Genomic DNA, 20,999 nt, shown 5'->3' on the forward strand with positions numbered 1-20,999 from the left:
TGTAGGTTCTGCAGCAAGAAAAGTAGAGAGGAATGGGGTGCAGAGGAAGAGCATCAGGATACTGCCTAGCTCCTGGGCAGGGAAGCCGAGCAGTGAAGAATAAGTAAATTCCCAGTGTTAACTCTCACACCAGCCCTAGATTGCCCCAACACCTGTCCGCTCTTTCAGGTACTATTGCTCACAAGAAATAAACTGGTTTAATCTGATACTATGGCAGATTTTTTTTTGTGTTCTACTTTCTACCTTCTATGAAATATTCAGTGGGGCCAGGCAGCAGATTGCTATGGCTGGCTGAGATTTCCCTGGAGCAGAGAGCTCTGCAGGAGCCTTTGCCATTCCTCCCTGTCCTTCCCAACATCTGCATGAGGGGACACATCAACCCACCTCCCCAAACTGAAAGTAGCTCTTGCCCGCCTGACACAGGCCACAACCACTGAGGAGAGCACTAGCTCATATCTAGGCTCATGCAAACACAGCTGAGAACAGGGAAAACACAATTAGTTCCTGCATAGTCACCCTCCATATCTCCCCCGTGACACAAGTGATTGCTATGGAGAATCAAATACTTTCATTTCAATATACAATATTAGGTAAAAAAAGAAAACTTCAAACATAGGACCCAAAATTTTTTGAGCTCAAATTAATGCACTTAAATAAAGGGCCTCATATGCAAAATTGGCAGCAGCCTTTGTCAATCTTATTTCTTTTAAAAGTCCTTCATTATATTGTTATTATTATGGCACTTCCTTAAACATTTTGCATTGAAGTGCAAACTTCTGATGTGGAAAACAAGAACAAAAAAGTTGGTAGAAGCTATTCATTTTATATTCATATTGACAAGCTGATATTTCTTGAGTGTATGTAATATATTGCCAGGGATTGCAGTAATTCATCATTTGCTGTATCGTTTTACTCTCCTAAAGAAATGAGTACTTTCTGCTGCCAGGCTTCCCATGCTGTGCAGTCAGTGTTGTCTGCTGTCCACATGCTTTCACCACTCTTTGCGTGACAAACTCAGAGTACACCAAAGCTAGGACACACTGCACATCTGGGACAGCCTGCTCCTAGCACATCACACTGCCCAGCACTGCTCCAGGGACCAGAGCAGGGTGGAGGCGAGTGTTTGGGTATGGCAAATCAACATGAACATATATTTTGAGCCCCTCAAAGGGGGAGGACTTTCTTAATGAGTGACACAGTTCAAGTCTGAGACTTGGCCAAGCAACCGGATGCTTGGCACGTGTCAGTGTGACACGCTGAACTTTGCACAGCTCTGTGCTGTGAGCCCGTCTGCTTTGCCTTGGTCTTTGCACCCTCAGATTGGTGTGAGTAGGCCTTTTTTGCGCCATAGTTTTAGAGGCTGCCTTTGCTAGTGAAATTAACTTCATCTAAATTTGTTGTCTAGAAGTTAGGTGTATGGGTAAGACAGCTTCCTCTGTAAGAAACAGAAAAATGCTAGACACTGCCAAATGGTTATTAATCCCATCTATTTCAAAACCCCATTTTAGGATGAGATTAAATTCTCCAGAGTTTCTACCTCTCTCTGACCACTGCAAGGCTCTAAATTACTAACCTGGCCTACATCCTTAATTCTTAGATTGCTGAACTCAAAGATAATAAATTCTATATTGTATTTCTTTAGATTCAGTTCTAAATCTCCCCATGAAACTTGCATGAACTGACCTACTTGAAGACAGTAAGTCAAAGGGGAACGCTGTGCCTGGAATTTTGATTTTACATCTTATAGATGATACAAATGACATGCCAGTCCCTCCCAGAGGGGAAACATCCAAATAAATGTCTTTCCTGCAAGCATATAGCTCAGGTGGGTCAATGAACTGTAGTACACTCAGAAAACAACTAGCCTGAGCTAAGATTTCTCCAGTTGAGAGACTGCTCAGTTATGGTAGTTAATACTTGATTGTATCAGGAGAAATATTCTCACAATCAAATAGTTAAATAGCTTTCATTAGTTATTTAAATTTACTGAGCCCATTAAAAAGTGATACTTTTCAGCTTATGCTTCAGACCCATTGTTTTGCTAGCATTAATTATTCACCAGGCCTTTGATATAATTAAAATGCATAAATTAGAATGTGGATGCAATAGTATTAATTATGCAGAGATGTCTTCCCTGAAAGTCAAGTGTTGGAGGCAACATATTTTTATTCTAAACTGGTAAAAATGTAAGTTTCACACTCACTGGAAGCCAGCCAAAGCATAATTGTTTTGGGGGAGGGGTTGTGCTTCTTTTTTTTTTTTCCCCTTGGTCTGAACTGTCAATTAAATGTTTACAACCTGCTCCATCTTTGCTTCTGCTGAAGGAGAAGTCTAATTGTTTGGGGTGAACACACCACCTTACTGTCTGTAAAGCACAACTGAAACTGCTGCTCATGAGCATTCCAAACTGCCAACTTCATCTTTCTCAGCAGAAATTAATACAGTTCCTTTCACATAAAGATGTTTTAAAATAGCAACAAGGCAGCTCCCAGGTGCATCCTAAGATAATCACAACTACCTCCATTGCCTTATTGCTTAATTATGCTTGTCTATCTTGGCAAAAGATGTAACTTCCTGCTTGCTTATCGATCAGATGCAGGGAAATTGAATGCCACATCACATACTTTAGAAAGATCATGCATTTTTCTTTCTCTACAAAGACATAAGAACTTCCTTCACTACTGCAAATGGTGCATAGTCAAATGAATTTTCACATCCAGACTTCTAATATCATCTCACCAGGATTATATAGATGGTCAATTCTGGCATGATAAATGCGATCGCATGAAAGAAAATCTATAGAATTACACCTGTAGAAAACATACGTGATCATGAAGGCCTGATTACACCAGTGCGGACACATGCAAGCAGGAAAGATGCACCAACACATGTTGAACTGTGGATCATCCATGGTAATGAATATAAGTGTCACAGTCTCATAAACTTTATTCTGGATCACACCCTCCTCAGTACACATAGCCTGGGTAGACACATGTATAAGACAATAAAAGTTAGCAGTTCTGTCTTTGAGTCATGGACAGCAGTGGTGTAAGCTGATGTCAGGGGTGATGCCATCCTTGTAGGTAAGAACTCCTGGAAACTGTGGGTTAACCAACTTCTGTGGTGCTGGATGCAGACAGTGTGGTGTACAAGGATAAACAAGTGCAGAATATGTATCTGAATGCATTTTTTTTCTAGAAGCCTGCAAAATGGTTCTGTATTATAGATTGTATATGTATAGATTGTCATCAATTTGACCCACAGAGGCACATAACTGTAATAATTGTTTATATATTGGATTAATTTTTTAAAAAAACTTCTATTGTATGTTAGGCTAGAAGTGCTTTCACTTAGCAGCTACTTTTGCAGTATGCTTCTTATTGTGAAAATGCAATTAATGGTAGCTGACATTTCATTTTCTAATATAGGGAAAATCAATGAAAAATCCCATGTAACTGAGTCTTCTTGAATGTTGCCACTGACATATAGTCAATTAGAAATCATTTATTAAATCCAGAGTCTGTAATAGATATTTAATAGACTGCATGGCCATTAAAGGATGCTGATCTAGACAAAACAATACCACATTTCTTGTCTCAGTAACCAATAGTAAATATATCTGCTATGTTCAAATGGACTAAGGTGAAAAGTAGGTCACTTGATACAATAAAACTTTCAGACACAATTTTCTACAAACCCATAGATTTCTATAAAGATAGTAGAGCCAATGCAGGGTGCTTGTAATAGAACACGAGAAAAATACAGCACCATTAGCCCACTTTTGATTACCTGTTTCTAAACTGGAATGCAAACTTAGTGACAGAACAGCTAACTTATGTTAATGCAGAGCTCAGTAAGTGACAGACTGCTCCCTCTTTGGGGACATAAGTTTGGTAACTTAAATATAATTTTGTGAAGATTAGATATGAATGCAGGTATTAAATACTTATGCAAATACTGTGGGGCTTCTTGGGGGTTCTCAGACTACAAGTTAAAGGAGAAGTAGGACAAATATAAGCACATAAATTAGCTACAGATTACAGTCTACATCTAAGACTTTTAAGCATATTTTCATTAGTGATTTAGATAACAAAATGAATTGTGATTATGTATGAAATCTATGAATGATACTAATTAACAGCACAGGGTACACAAATGCTTTAGGGACCAGGATGAAGATTCAAAATTAATGTAATAGTCTTCAGATATGGTCTTAAATCAGCAAGATAAAATTCAGTAAGATGTGTGTTAAGTGCTGCACTTTGGACAGGGAAATCACATTCGTCAATACGGGATTGTGAATAGCTGAGTAAATGCAAGTGCAAGGAGAAAGGTCCAAGAGTTAGAGTGGAAAAGAAATTAAATGAAACTCAACAATGAAAGTCAAGGCAAATCGCATTCTGACATGTTAATAGTAATGTTATAAGTAAGATGCTGAGGGTAATTTTTCCACTCGATTCAGTATTGGTGAAATGTCAGCTGTAAAATACTATTTGGTACATCTACACTGGCAAATAACTTGGCTTCTAGAATCTGGCCCTCTATCATTCCCACTCCATGTGTGATAGTTCATTCTCAGGCTTTTTCATTTCATACTTTCCTTTGAGATAAAAATTACTACAGTTCCAGAATAACATTCAGTGCAGGGACCACACTCTACAGGCAGCAAAGATGAGACACTACCAATCTCTCCATTCCCTGCAGAGTCTTATGAAAACCCAAATGACTTTTTCCAAAGAAAGCAACACTTGCACGCCATAAAAGCACATGCAGCACCATGCCACAAAAGAACTACCCCAACAGCGGTTTAATGTAGCCTTTACACTTCTTCACGCAGACTGAAATCAAAACAAACACAATAATTACACCTGACAGTACCAGACAGACTTGAGGAGACTTAGGGCAAGTATGGACATATGGACAGTTTGCCCTGGGGTGTATATGCTTTTTGGGGAAGACCAAAGTGTAGATGTAGCCTTTGAGACAGTTTGCTTCCCACAATTTGGGAAAGGCATAGATGTACTTGAGAGATCTTTGAGCAGAAGAGAGGGATAAGAGGTTTAAAAGTAAGTTACATGGCCAAATTAGGCAAACTAGACCTCAGTCTGTAATTCATATTTTCATTGGATCATAAATGTGAACACTTGTAAATAACATTTTTGAGGAAAATATATAGAATTGCCTGGATTGGTGCAGAACATCTCTGGGTCGTCAGGACCTGTGCGTAGATGTGTAGAAACAGCAATTTTAGAACCTTCATTTTGAGTGCTCGTTTACCACATCTTCCTCGTTCACCGGTTTTAGGGATAGCTGCACATAATTTTTATGTCCTTATATATTTTCTTCTGCAGCTAGAGTGAGATAGATTTTAAAAGACCCTTAAAACTCAGCAGGCAGGTGATAGAAAGCAGGAAGTAATCAAAGTACTTGTGTGCAGTGTGAAACTTGAGTACCACAAAAATGTCCTGATATTAGGATATGTAACTGAACATCAGATTGGTTGAAATTAATGAACTTTTCCCTGAAAACTCTCTTTATTTTTCTTCCCTGGAGAAGACTGTAATCTTACCTAAAGACTTTCCTAGGGAAGTTTAACTGTGGAGATAGAATAAAAAGCAAGTGATTTGTTCAGCTGCAATAGCTGGCAGTACAGAACATTTTCATTTATCTCACATATGTTCTGCCATTCTCCAGCTTGAAAACTCTATGCATAGTTTCTGCCACTGTGAGGACTACAGTGAGGAATTACAGAGTTATCTATTGCGAAGGATTTTTCCTTCAAAGGCAGTAAATGCTGTCATTCTCAGCTGACTCAGAAGGAAACACCTAACTTCTGCAAATAAATACATCTTCATATTTCTCACACTCAGCTGATTACTGCAACATTTTCAATTATATGCACATCCATTTGCTACTAGAATCCTGAGAAGTGCAATGATTTAGCAGGTCCTACATGCCTCTCAGAGTACAAACCTGCTGGAACTAATAGGACATGTAAACCAATTCCTAATTTACAATCAAAATCATCACTGCTGATTGTAACAAACCTTATGGAACAAAATAATTCAAGGAACACAAGTAGATCTATGCAGTTCTTCAGAAAATCTTTTATTTTCTAAGATACATTGTGGCTTCTGGTAACTTTATAAAATAATTGAATTTTGAGATTTTCTATACACATTTTCAACATTATAAATGGAGAATATAACCACTAAAACTCTTTGTTGTGGATGTTGCAGACTGAAGCAAGGGGACATTTTTCAAACATCCCAGTGTGATTCAACACTTTTCTCCTCATTTTCAGAAACTGGTGGAACTGAGGCAGCTGCTTATATTGGATTTTCTATAAATGGGATCAAGAGTTGACCTGCAAAGGTAATTGGGTACCTAACAGTAAGATACATACAAGATTGTATGTATTCAGTTTAATTTTTAGAGAAATATATAATTAATCAAATTTGAGAGTTTAGATCATTTTGTATTGCAAAGGGATATATTTAAAAGAAGTATTTGCTGGTTTTCACTGGGATAGAGTTAATTTTCTTCATAGTAGTTTAGTTTTAAACAGGGGTTAAACTACGACAAAGTAATTATCAAACTATAATTTATTGACCTGAGAAAAAACTGCCTGGAATTGCATGCAGTGCAGAAATAAGAGCTCTGGGATAAACAGCCAGCTTAAAGAGGGTATTAAAAATAGAATGGAAATAACATAAATGGAAAGAAAGTTCAATTTGAGAAAATCAAGGGATAAAATGGAGATCAGCGATGAGCAGTGTCCTCACAGGTCCATATTAGGACCAGTGCTGTTCCATATCATCATCAGTGGCATAGTGGGATCAAGTGCACCTACAGAAAGTTTGCAGATGACAAGAAGCTGAGTGGTGTGGTTGAAATGCCTGGGCGATGGGATGCCATCCAAAGAGAACTGGAAAAGCTCCACAAGTGGATGCATGTGAACCTCATAAGGTTAAACAATGCCAGATGTGAGGTCCTGAACCTGAGTCAGGGCAACTCCCAGTTGTAAAAGAAGGTGATAAAGGATCTGCTTTCATGTATTAACCAATTAGTGAGATGCAGATTAAAAAAAAAAAATAAATTGAATACAGCAAACACACAATTTCCAAATAGACCAGGAAATATACTCAGTCATAAAGACCAGAAGATGTATGTAAAGTCTTCGGTATATTTAGGCTGGAATCCATAAGGTTGCTTACCATCAATGGGAAAGACTTACGGACAATTTTCACATTGATGTTGCAGGTGTCATTTTAAGATGAAGCATGATATATTTATGAGGGGGAATATATGAAGCAATTTGGTTGACTAAATTTAATATCAAGATTTAGCAAAATCAAAAATTACACTAAATCTGCTTAACGATTACTGTGTTGCTGCTTTATTTTTATCTCTGAGCCTCATTGTTAATCTATGCCCTATATTAATACTAGCATTAGCATTTGATTTATTGCTTTGACAGAATTTCCAAGCATAAAGTCATTAAAGAACAATTTAAAAATACAAGCACTGCCACTAAAGAAAAAAAAATAAAAATGTTTGCAATTCGGTATCTAGAGCAACAGCCCTAAGAAGATGAAGAAATATGACTCAAGGACAGCCTGAGAACACAAAGGGCATCAGAACTGTCAAAATTACTGGTGGTAGAGGACGCAACAATTTCTGGGATAACTGGAAATGGATGATTCTTACAGCTGGGGTTATAGTCTAGGTGTTTAAAAGCAAATTCTAAGAGCTTCATATGTAAGATTAAAAAGATAAAAAATTATAGAGGATGTCAATATATTTCCAGCTACTCTGTAGATATGGTGATTGGTGCAACTGCTCTAAATATATGCCCTACTAAAGGGTTCACTGAATTTACATGTCAATATGACTGTGGAAAAATGCAGGTGGAATGGAAATGGTTGTTTTCAGTTGGACAGAAGAACTGTTCCTGTTAAGGAGAAGAAGAAAAAAAAACATCATTCCCTTTTTCCTTATAGTCCTGCTTTTCTGCACAAATGCAAGTCCTTCAGCGAATCTGATTGTGACATTTTTGTCTGCCTTCTCTTCAAAGTCAATTCCTCCAATTTGTTCACTGATTCATACTACTTTCTCTCTCCTCCTCTCAGGTGATCATTTCTTTTACTCCTTTGGTGATGATTGAGGTATTATCAATTAATCTGAAGAGTCAGTCCTCCATTTATATCTTACCATTCTTGCTTTTCCACTTGCAATTTTTAGAGTACAATGCATGTTCTAGCACTGCATTTAATGGATTGTGTGATGTATTTCTTTGTCAGTCACTTCTTTTCAGATTAAATGTACTTGACATTTTTTAAGATCTTTGTACATTTTGGCCTAAAGGCTTTTTCTATAGAACACAATGGAATTTAACTTATATGTAGTGTCTTTCATATTTGAGTTAGCTAAAAGCACTTTGCAATAATGATATTGATCATGCAGTAGTTGTGTAGGAAATACAGCATTTGATATGAGCATAATAATAGTTATCTCACAACTCATATATGGCTGCTAGAACCATTTTCTTTAAGTGCCTTTTCCACAAAATACAGGCTAATCCTATCAGATAGCATTTTATAGTCTTTAATACTAATAGCATTAAACATTTAAGTCTCTCTCTTTTAATATTGTTAGACTCTTTCTTTGCAGATACCTCAGTATTAAAACCAGCTCATGTAGACTTATTCAATATCACAAATGATGCAATATGTCTAATATCAGTGGGTTTCTTTGCTTATAGCAACAGAGAATAATTTTTATGATAATATATTAATAAACAATTAGTAAATCCGGATTGGTCAATTTATTTCTTCTATTATGTATATTTGCAATCTACTTCAGAAAACGTCTTGCAGGGTAAACATTAATCATACATTTGAATTATATTTATACCATTCATCTTCTCTTAAAACTCATCCATAAAATACTGCATCATTGTTGCATTGTGTAGCATTTGATGACACGTTTTTAACCAGAAATCAGGGTATTTCTGTGCATTACCTTTTCATGCATTCTTTTTTTTTTTTTTTAACAGAAGCCCAGAACACGGATTTATGAAAGCTTTGGTTTTTCTCAGCACTTGAGGTTATCCAAGGGAAAAAGAAAGAATTCCAAATTGCTCTATGAAGTCCAAATGGAAAAAGAAGTTTATTTACACATGCACATATCCCTCTTCCTCTGCAGCTCCCCAAATGCATTCATGTGAGTTATAAAATTCTATATACTTTTCTTTGTTAACTCTGCAATTTTATACAAGCTACAGTTCCATGACCTGACCTAAAGCAAAAAAGAATCTTTTCATTTAGATGAAAGCATATTTGCATTCTGATTGGAAAAAATGCATGGGAGGAAGAGAGAGAGGGAGATAGAAAAGACATGAGTGTGACAGGAAGGAAGAAATTCGGAAGGAAGGAAGGAAGGAAGGAAGGAAGGAAGGAAGGAAGGAAGGAAGGAAGGAAGACTTTTTCTACCTCCATTTTAGCCAAGTGCTTATGGCTTGAAACTCACCCTGCAGCACACACGGCAATAAAATTAGTTAATTTTTAAATACAACTGGATACTTAACTTGTAGTTTAATGCCACCATTATGGCAATTTCCAAAGTAAGACTCTCTGCCATCCCATGTTCTTCATCCATGATGCAGGAATAACTGCCTGGTAGCAGCCCAGGTATCCAAGTGCTAAGTGGTTTTCTTCACAGTTTTCATGCTCAGTGTACAACAACTCCAGGGGTACACAACAGAATCTTTACCTCCCATGGTATCCTGCTTGATTTACAGATAATCCTGCATGACTTTGCATCTTTGTTCTCTTGCCTTCTATTTTTTCTGGTCCTTCCTTTCCTTCAGGTTGCAATCCATGGCAGAGACAGAATCCTGGTCCTTCCTGCCAGTTTCTGTGTTTACCAGGCTGTATAGTTGGTAGTGATGCTCATTAATCAGCTGTAAGTCTGCAATATTTTTAATTACTTATTCATAGAAAAAGAAAAAATTAGCCAGAATATATCTTTAGAGAAAATTCCTGACCTTCATGAGGTGTGGAGAAACCCCCATGCTCACAATCAGTTGTGACATCTTGTGCCATTTACCAATTTCTCTGTCTGTGCTATGACCCAAGTTAAGGACATGTTGCAAAAGGGCATGAAGAGCTATCAAAAAATGCTGGCCTGAAATGCTCCACCCTATCCTCACATCTTGGTTAAGTGCCTTCCCAGAAGCTGCGTGTCAAACCACAGCTGTAGCTGTCTCCACCTCCAGCCCAGGCTCTAGCACAGCTGAGCACGGCTGGACTCAAAGGAAGCTTTGTTACTGATTCTAATGAGACCATAAGATCCAGCTATAACAAGCATAATAAATGGGAAAACAAAACAAACAAAAAGGAAGATACAATTAAATCCAGGGGGATTTACAGAGATTATTCCAATTAATAAAAGGGAGGGTGAGCACATTCTTGCAGAGGCGGATTTGAAAAAAAAGAAAAACAAGGTGTGGAAAAGGAAAATGCCTGTTTGTAATCAAAGCTACATTTTTTTTCTGCAGTGGTATGGCATTTTGTGAGTAAAATACTAATATGCTACCAAATTGATAGCAAACATCTATTGTGCTCTTGAATTCATCATATATGATTGTTGGTATTAGGAACAGAACTGTGTAATACAACATGCAATTTAAAATAAAATGTCAGTGTCTGGGACACAAAAGATCTTAAACAGATACTTTGTTGAACAAATAGATGATCCATCCTCATCTTCCCTCAAATGAATAAACTATATAACACAGAGCCACAACTGTTTGGTTGGGAATGTTACTCAGACGTAATGAGCACTTCTAGTGCTGCTGTGGAGACCTGAGGCTTCCTGAGACAACAACTCAAGCAACTGATTGCTGCTTGATGCTGTAAAATGAGGCCTCCTGGGGTGTCCATTAATCCCACGAATTTACTGAACACAGGGCAATGTAGACGTGCTTGATTTCAGAAAAATGAGCCAGGCTGACATCTCTCAACTTGAAAGAATATTTCTGGCTTCACCATCACCTGTTATAAATACAAATGGGCAGTTCTCAGCTCCAGGAGTACCATCATTAAATTTCTTGCCTTACTGTGTCCTATTTCTAAAGAATGAGTCTTAAAGAAATGACTGAATTTATAATCATTAAGGACACTCTGGATTCTTTATCTTTTAACTGTGATTCTGTATTGAATATTTAATGATTTTAATGCAAAATAAGTGAATAGAGGTAGTTCCTAACTTTGATTTTTATAATGTGTTAGTCTAACCATTTGTGTCATGAAACAGTGCACAATCTTATTAGGTAATGGTGCATTTCCTTAATGAATATGAATACAAGTGTGTGAGCTCTCTAACTCTTGATCTAATTAAAATAGATGACTCAATGAATTAATGATGAGACATTTCTTCCAGTATTTAAAACTTACATGTAAACGGTCTGTTCTTAAAAAAAATGCAACAAACAAAAAACATGGTCATAATCTCATGGTCATAATCTCAGTGGTTTTTCTGGCTTCACTAAAATGATGCTTTGTTACGTAACTGTATGTATGAAAGCAGAAGCAGAGGAACAGCGTTTTCATCTGGACACCTTAGTCATACGGTTTATTTTTTGGTAGTGCTGAAAAGACCTGGGAGTTGGACTTGACCATCCTTCTGGGCCCTTCAAACCCGAGATATTAGAAGACTTTATGATTCTTTCAGCAACGCAGTCCTCTAGTACATTGAGAATTGACTGAATTTCCCAAGAGGGTCTGGGGACCACACTCAGTGTTTTCTGTAATGTCATGCATGTACCCACAATCAATCTGAATGCAATTAATAAACTATTGGGTAACTCAGACTGAGTTAGAATATGAATGAAAAGTTTAACAAAGAATTAATGTGAATGGGCAGAAAAAACCCAACAACTGTTCATAGCAAGTATATTAATAAGCCTGGGGGAGTTATTTTATATGGTATTTTTCATTACTTCCTTCTGCACAAACTTTACACTGCCACAGTTTCTAAATCTCGTTATTTTGTATCCATTCCATTGACACGTCACTGCTTATATTTTGGTTTAAAGCAACCTATTCTAGTGAATTTCCATTGCTGGTGATTTCGTCTACTGCACTTAACTTTCATCCCTGAACAGCTTTTCTCTACACTGTCAATATACTGTCTGGAAGACCCAACAGAAAATTAGCCATTACAAGATTAGATGTATTTAATGTGTAGCTGGACTGTTCTGAGCTGGCTCACACTGGTATCAACAGCTATCTGATGGGACGTGTTCACTAGCACAAGTATTCCCAACCATCTCCCACACATGTCAGAAAAAACACAAGTGCACTGCAGAAATGTACAGGAAATATTTTTGTCAGGCCTCATTGCCTGTATTTAGAGATAGTCTCCTCCGTTTCTAATATAAGTACTATGTCATGGGAAATTTCTAAAGAAGTTCTGGCTCAATTCATTAGGGCTGTGACTAGTTCATTCAGGAAGTTAAGTCTGTAGTAATTTAAAAGCAATCAGGCCTTCATTTGCATCATGACAGGTGTGACCTGTTTGACATTCATACTTCAAAACGGCAGTTACTGCTAGCCTGAAAATTTTCTTTTTCCCCATTTGTGAGGAACACAGCTCTTAAACACTGGAGGCTCAGCCATATTCAGTGACCTTTATATAGAAAATTCCAGTTATGAATTCAGTACAAGGTATTTTCATATATTCAAAATATCTATCTTGTTCTAGAAGAATAACTGTGACAAGTTTTGCTGGAATTGCTCTATATGTTTGACAGAGAGAAATAAAAAAACAACTATGTCCACATGTGGTCATCTCTGTCTTCATCTCTAAGACAATTTGTCATATGGTTGCATAAACTTATATTTAATATTCGAAACATCATTCTGAAGCTTGACTGTCTTCCACACTGAGTACAGTGTCAGGACTTTGGCTCAGCTTTACAGCACTGGACTTGTATGCACCTTCCTTGAACCTGTAGGGCTGCAGTAGCCATCACAGCAGCCTCTTGTGAGCCCAGTTTAAAACCAGCATGTTGAATGAGATATCATCTGGAAATAACAAGAGAAAAAATGGGCCTTTATGTATCCTTCCTTCAGGGGTTGGGATGCCTTCCTGAAGTAAAATAGCTAAGCAATTCCTTGCAAACTTGGCCTTCATTTCATGTCTTGCCCACTGCATTTTCTGTTCAATTTGGGAACATGGTACTGCATTTATTCATGACCCTTTTCTAATCGCCAGGAGGACAGAGGAGTTCAGTACAACACTACACACTTCCAGCACCATGGAGAAAGTGAAAGCAAGCACTGAATGACAGGAGTAAGGTTTGCCTGTAGGTTTGCAATTGTTCCAGAAATAGCACCCCGTGTTCCACCCTTAGCCCAGTGAACTGCATGACTTCATCTGCAAAAATTTTAGTGAGTGAAGATATCTAGAAAGCATGGAAAAATGTCACAAAAAAGATGATTGGAAAATAAAGGAAGAAATGACAAAGCACCAGGGGGAATGTACAAGGGAAAACATAGCCATGGAAGATGTTGGAAAGAAAATCTTCCCACTTCACTTTCACTAGGTGAAAAATCTTCTTTTCACCTAAATGAAAAGAAACCTCAGCATATTGATATACATTCTTCAACCTTTGTCTGTTTAGCATCTGAAGTATAGTATGTATAACTATTTTATAGTTCCATCTTATATATATATTACATACTTCATATTATTACACTATTACAACAGTAGTAAAATAGTGATGTAAATATGCTCTATATAATATCAATGTTAATTTTACATTATTAGATTTTTTAATATGTTATTATTTTAAATTTATATATGATATTACTGTATATAATTTATAAGAACTTGGCATCACTAAATCTAAATAATGCTTAACATTATACTCTGCCATAAGGAGAAATAGTGTTACTACTGTCCCTGCTACCAATTTGGCTCTCCTAATAACCTGTATTTTCACAAATCACTTCAAGTAAACATATGGTGCCATCACTTCTTGCATAGAATTAATATTCTCTTGAAATTTACAGCAGAGTGCAGATTTTAAGGGAATGAGTATTCGAAATTATTTTAAATGTACAAAATTCTTGTTTTCATAATTTCTGATTTCATGGTTAATGCTGAAAAACAGCTTTTTTCAGTTTGTTTCATTTTTATTGAAGATGCCATAAAAGAGGAGGTTACTTACAATAATGAGAGTTTATGACAAGTTAATCTTTTAACAATAATCACATTTGTCCCTAGTTTCTCTGTTTCAGATTTTAACTCAGTCTAATAATAAATATAATAATTTTGGCTGCTACTCAAGATAAAACATGCAGAGGTCAATGAACTAAAATATTTTCTGCAGTAGATACTTTTAAAAAATTTCTTTTCATAAAACTCACAGTTAAATCCTGACAATCCTTATCACAACTGTTCAAGATGTACTGTTCTAAAACAAGCACTTGCTTGGTTATGCATGCATAATAAACCCTCTTACTGAATTTGCTTCTCCTTAGCACTTCTTCATTTGCAAATGTAATACATGCTTGCAAGCAGAATAGGATAATGAAATTAATGTCATGCTTATATTTTCAATAAACAAAAAAGAAGTCAGCATACAATAAAATAATGGAAAATTAAAGTGACAAAGCAAACAAGATATTTATGCAACAGGCAGAAACCCATCCCATTTCAGGCATTATTTAATTCAGAAATTATACTCCTGCCCAGAAAATTTATCATCTATCAAACAAACAAACAAAAAAAATCTGGGTTTTTTTAAACACTAATTCCTCACCAAGACATTTTCTGAAGTTACTTCATTTCTGCTCAGATCTTGTATTTGATAATTAGTTTTATTGTCCTGAAATGCAATGATGTGACACTGGCATCTAATTTTGGAATAAATTCAACCCTGCAGAGAAAACCTACTTATGATTCTCTGCCCCGCCTTGAGCAAAATTTAGGAGCTTGACTAGTGTTCTGCATTGGGTTGAATTCCATTTACAATGAGTGTCAGTGTGTAGATTTAAAAAAAAAAAAACTTTGAAGTTACTGGAGGAAAGGCAAAGGCTGCAACTTTAAGTGGAATTTAAGGCTGCAACTTTAAGTGGAATTAAGGGAATTCTGAAATTCTCATGTGCAACAGTGGCTTCCATGCTTGCATTCATCTTGGTTTCATTGAAATAAGGCTTTTTTCTTCTGGTCTCTTCAGTTGTTGGGGGCATTTGGGATTGGCTGGACTCTAGCATTGTAAAAACTGCTCAGGTGCTCTTATCAGATTCTGGAACCTTGTGTTTAAGTAGTGTCACCATTGCTCTGGCATAATACCTTCTGTAGTTCAGCCAGGGCACCTCATACAAGAGATTTGAGAATGTGAAGGCAAAATGAAATTAATTGCAGTGCAGGCTTGAGAAACTTAAAATATCTATAAAATATCTATATTTGAGGGTATGGGTTTTATTTTTTTTTAATCTATTTATACTAAAAAAAAAAACCAAAAAAAGCCCCAAAAAAACCTCCAAAAAAACCCAAAAACCAAAAAAAACCCAAAAAACCAAAAAAAAAACAAAAAACAAAACAAAACAAAACAAACCAGATGTCAAGCAGCGATTCTTCAGGGAATGTGGCTGCCTCTGCCTTAGTATTTTGGATCAGAGCAGTAGCAAGCTTCTGAAGCAAACTCAAAAGCCTTCTCCTCTTCCTGCACATTGGCTTGGTTCAGGAAGCAGCTTTGATGTGTGCAGCTGGCTTTCTTTCAAGAAAAACTGCAGCATAAGAACTGCCCAGGGTACATGCTAAATGTGCCTCAACCACCAATGAAAACATAAAAGTGCAGACCAATGTCTTATCCTGTAAACCCTTTTGAGCCACATGTGCAGGGGGGACCACTGCTCCTAGTAATCAGCCTAAATCTTGTCCAAAGAAAAGTGTCTGAACAAGGTTGATGTAGGTGCCTCAAAACCAACTGTTTCAATTCACAGATCCACTCCTACTAAATGAAATTACTTGTTCATGTAGGCAAGGCTTGGCTACATGGTAGTCAGAACAGCTTATGATCCCCTTTTGTAACTTCCCCTACCAGATTCTCTACCACATTTGGCCCTGATTCACCTGAACTCAGTAGAGCAGAAAGGTTTTGCTACATACCAGTGGGCCATTTGAAAACATACTGTATTGCACAGCTGTTCCTTGGCTGACAGCTGGGTTGTTAGACTCTGTCTCTACCTTTCTGGATTTGTGGGTTTCATGTTAAAAATAGGAACAATAGCTTGCTGAGTTATGTTAATAAAAACTCACTCCATGGCCCACCCATCAACCTGCATTCAGCCTGTCATCAGGCAGATGGGCTCAAACACTAGGGTTGCTCTGTGTAGAAGTGAAGGACAGTCCATTAGCAAACTGTAGCTTTAAAATAGCAGAGAAGAGAATGTGAGCCCCCAAAGTGAATTTTGCCCCTCTTGCACTCAAGAAAGGTGTCATTGCTAACTTACACAATAAGGTCACTGTGTTTAGGGACTGATTTTTCTTTTCCATCAAGGAGACACAAATATAGCTCAGGTTCTATAAAGTGAACATTTTGATAACACTGCAGGCAGGTCAGTTGAAGTGGAACTGGCACAGAAACATTATCAAGCATCATTTCAATAGCTTGTGGCTGTCCTCCAGGGATGCAAATATCATTACAATATAGCAAAGCAGTCTACGAACTGGATTAGCTGAACAGCCGCTATCAGCACTCAGGAAAATAATATCAGTGACTGACTTCACCTGCTTGAGTGGTTTAAATGTCCTGCCTTTCCATACTGATAACAGTTGGCACCACTTACAGACTGAAGAAAGCATGATTTTGTTTGATGTAATTATGGAACCATAGCAATTTTTGATAGAGAAGAAAAGACATATAGTCTAGGTCATCTTGTCCATCTCCCTGTAGCATGAAAGTTGCCTGGCCACATGCCTGAAGTGTATTAGAATAATACCCGCTTTTCTGCTCCTCTGCGGTTTTTTATTGGATTTATTGGGTGGATTTTCGGATTCAGAGCAGCTGAGTCCCCAATAGCAATGCTATTGGAGTCTTTATATAGGGAAAATACTAAGTAATTTGTTTTGGCATAGAAGGATAAGAAGCCAGATGTTATTTTTAGAAATGCTCGGAAGATTTTCCTCAGGGCTTAATCTCCCCAGAACAGGATGTCTGTTTGGGGAAGGACACTTTGGCTTGGTATGGGCAAGTGCTTTCCTGCAGTCCAAAGCTGGCAACCTGGCTTGGAAGCAGTCAGGAAATTTGTACTGCCAGGTGGATTTTGAAGTGATTCAGTCAGATTTTGAAGTGATTCAATACAAAGATCCATTTAGAGGCAGAATCCTCATTAACCAAATTATGCTTCCTGTCCTCAGTTTGCTTTACAGTGTACAAAGTTAGTATATGCTAGATATGCTGTATGAGAGCATCATTGTATCACAGAATGTTTTGGGTTGAAAGTGACCTTAGAAAACATACTGTTCCGACTCCCTGCTATGGGCAGGGACACCTTCCACTAGACCAGGCTGCTCGAAGCTCCATTCAACCTGCACACTTTCAGGGATAGGCATCTACAACTCCTCAAGATGACCTGTTCCAGTGTCTCCCCACCCTCACTGTAAAGAATTTCTCCCTATTTTCTAATTTAAACCTATCCTTTTTCAGTTTAAAGCCATTGCCTCTTTTCCTACCACTACATGCTTTCTTGTAGCCCCCTTTAGGTACTGGAAGGTGCTATAAAGTGTCCCTGGAGCCTTCTCCAGGATGAACAACCCCAACTCCCTCACTGTCTTCACAGAAGTGCTCAGTGCTCTGATCATCTCTGTGTCCCTCCTCTGGACTCAATCCAACAGTCCATGTCCTTTTCATATACCCTATATACAACATTAACCTATAGTAAATGAGAATTTTTGTTAAGTTTCCCATTCATCCCTGTAATGTTTGCTTGCTTGGAGGAGGGTTGCAGTAGACATTTTTTTGGTAGTATAAGACTAGTTTTACCCTAGTTATAGGAATGAATTTTCACTAGCTGTAGTTTTGCCCAGGGTGAATTCTGATGTAAATAATGATGTACCACACATACCATGGTGATACAGCACAGACTTGATTTAGTTGTAAGAACACCTACCTATTTATAAAACATCTACCAATAAAATGCCATCATCAGCTTTGAATTGTATCCTTAGATTTTTCTGAGGCCACAGAGAGGCATACTACAGTACGTTATCAGTCTGTAGTTGCCTGCTATTTGCACAGCAGTAAGCTTGCATGGTTCCATTAGCTTGCTCAGTTTAGGCACAAAAGATCCAACTACAGACTCAATGCCAGGGCAAGAAAAGCTAGAAAACAGATGCTGACCTCTGGCACCCACGGGACATTTCCACACTCGGTTTTCCGTTATCCTGGAGGGTGTTCTCATTACCAGCTCCAAGAAAAGTTTTCCTAAGAGCAGTGACGCAGAGAGCACTGTAAGAATGATTGCTCCCTTGGACTGCCAAAGCAGTACATGCAGCTGAGTAACAGAAGATGACTTTAACAAGGTAGTCATACTGAGCACAAACTTGTGTAGTCACTAGTGCAGGCCTTTGGAAAGGTATTAATTTCATGACTATGACACCTAAGGACAGGTATCTAAACGTGCACTGTCCAGACTCTCCAATGACAGTGAGTCGAGTACCGGGGTTTGGTTCTGCTGCCCACACACATTCACTGCTACCTGGTATATGCTAGTCCTGCTCTGTCAGAGCATCAGTCTGCTTTAGATCCTCTCTCCCACCTGTGCAGTAGCTTTTAACTTAGATGCTCTCAAGGGTAAGTGCATTTAATATCTTGTTAGCTGAGCGTGGACTGTGAGAAGTCCTGCACTCAGGATCCGCTTCAGAGCAACATGAGCTGTTCTCTAGACTACATGGCCTGTGTAGGCTTAGTGTGAGATTTTTAGTTCCTTTTGAGATTCCTGTGGTATCATTGCATCCACATAGGGTTGTTTGATGCACTGGACTCCACTCAAGACTCACACTTTTCTAGAAGAGCTGCCTGGGAAGCAGATGGAATATCCTTGGGCACTAGAAAATGCTACCAGATGAGGAAGCTCAGGCAGCTGAATCCCGTCAATTGCCCATTTCTAGGGGAGAGATATTTCTTGATTTTTCAGTCTGGAGATGAATATAATTTGGGAATGTGGATCAGATTACAGCAAAGGGAAAAACTGAAACCTTTTTCAATCTTTTCTGCTGGCACTTGTAGCTGACAAGGGAAAGAGGTCAAGCCCATCAGATTAGGACAAGAATCTGGAGACCTTTTCATTTTTTGACTCCCAAACTTTAAAAACTTCAAACCCTCTTCTGTGTTAAGTTGCAGGTGCCTGTATTCCTAGTAAAGCGTGTTAGTAAAAACTTGTTCTTGCACTGTCCTTTTAACTTCTCTGAGTATCCAGTGAATAGAGAAAAAAACCCACAACACCTTTTTTTTTTTAGGTCATTTATTACTTTGAATTTTCCAGCATCAGTAGAGACCAAGCATCTTTTCCCAGGTAGGATGTCCCTTGACAGCCCTTCTCCCTAAGTACAATGGAACTGTCAACCAAACAATGGGTGAGGGACAACACTTATTCTGCAGCTGGTCCACCACATGTAATTCTCTTTTATATTAGATTAAATAGAGAGTAACCAGTGTGACCCTATCAGTGTTCAAATAGTGTGAAAACCTGATTCTGCTAGATATTTTTCACCAGATAGTAAGAAAGTCCAGAACCCCTCCTGTTAATACAGGGGGAGTAGGTGCCTGTAATGTGCTATCACTATTACAGTAAAGTAAATGATACTAAAAAGGGACTCTTTAGAAATTTTTGTCTGTAAGGATAAATATGTTTGTGTGGTTGTACTCTAGCCATGGGATTTTTTAGTTAAAAGAAGATAATGGACTTTTAACAAATGATAGCTTTTGCTGATATTTCATGGAGGTGTGTTGGACTGTTCAAGGGATGCCAGAGTTCAGTGTGTGCCATATAATCACACAGCATACCTGCAATTTTTCCCTATGAACACTTGCAAGCAGTGCAGAAATGAAAAGAGTGATTACACTTTGGGCAGGCAATTTTGAGTTACTATGTACAATAGTCTAGATAAAATCAATTTCATAGGCATTACTCCTGAAGAAGTCTACATGGACTGCTGAAGTCTTAGCCACATTGACTGCTCAAAACATTGTCAAATTTCATTTTATAATAATAAGAAAGGAGAGCATCAGTTTGATTTTTAAAAATTCTGTTCTCATTCAGATAGTGTTTAATATTTTGTTCAAATACATTCTAGAATGGTTTCTCTTTTTTCATAAAGACTGACATACAACACAAAAAGAGGAGTCTACTCTTGAAAATGTAAAATGCTGAGAAGATAGATAGATAGATTTAATACTGTAGAGATTATTACTAGACATGCTATCTCTAGTGTTCTTCAACTTTATGTAACTGTGTTCTGAATAAAAATAACCTTTCCTTCCTAGAACCTCTGCCCAAAAGCAAATGTTCTGTTCCATGGAGTCAAAAACAGTCTGAGAAGCTGAAGATTTCTTCATCCCATGCTTCAATAGGGGTATATATTCAGAATTCAGGCTTGCAAACTGTGAAGTAACACTGACTTCAGCATCTCCAAAATTGGTTCTCCAAAAGGCTTTAAACACTGAAGAATCTTTTGTCTGAACCTTTCTGTGGTCTATGGCAAACACAGTTCTAACTAATAATTCATTACTGGGCCTGCCTCATTTTTCATATCTTCAGGAATACTACATATACACATTTGTAGAACATTAAAAAGATTATGTAAAACACCACAAATTAATACCAAGAGGCAAGAACAAAATCTGAATGCAAAAAGTTCTACTGGGAACAAAAGAAGGGTAAATGCCACATCTTGGGGAAAAAAAGTGCAGTTAGAAAACA

General features: G+C 37.6%; 1 protein-coding gene across 3 annotated transcripts in view; it reads right to left on the bottom strand.

Moving 5' to 3' along the window:
- Positions 1–20,999, bottom strand: part of ZNF804B (zinc finger protein 804B) — a 234,232-nt gene that overhangs the window by 34,013 nt on the left and 179,220 nt on the right. The window lies entirely within an intron of this gene.

The sequence above is a fragment of the Corvus kubaryi genome, unplaced genomic scaffold, assembly GCF_017639235.1.
Source record: "Corvus kubaryi isolate FWS band 111438036 unplaced genomic scaffold, C.kubaryi_AGA036_p1.0 37398, whole genome shotgun sequence".
In the NCBI taxonomy this organism is placed as follows: domain Eukaryota; kingdom Metazoa; phylum Chordata; class Aves; order Passeriformes; family Corvidae; genus Corvus; species Corvus kubaryi.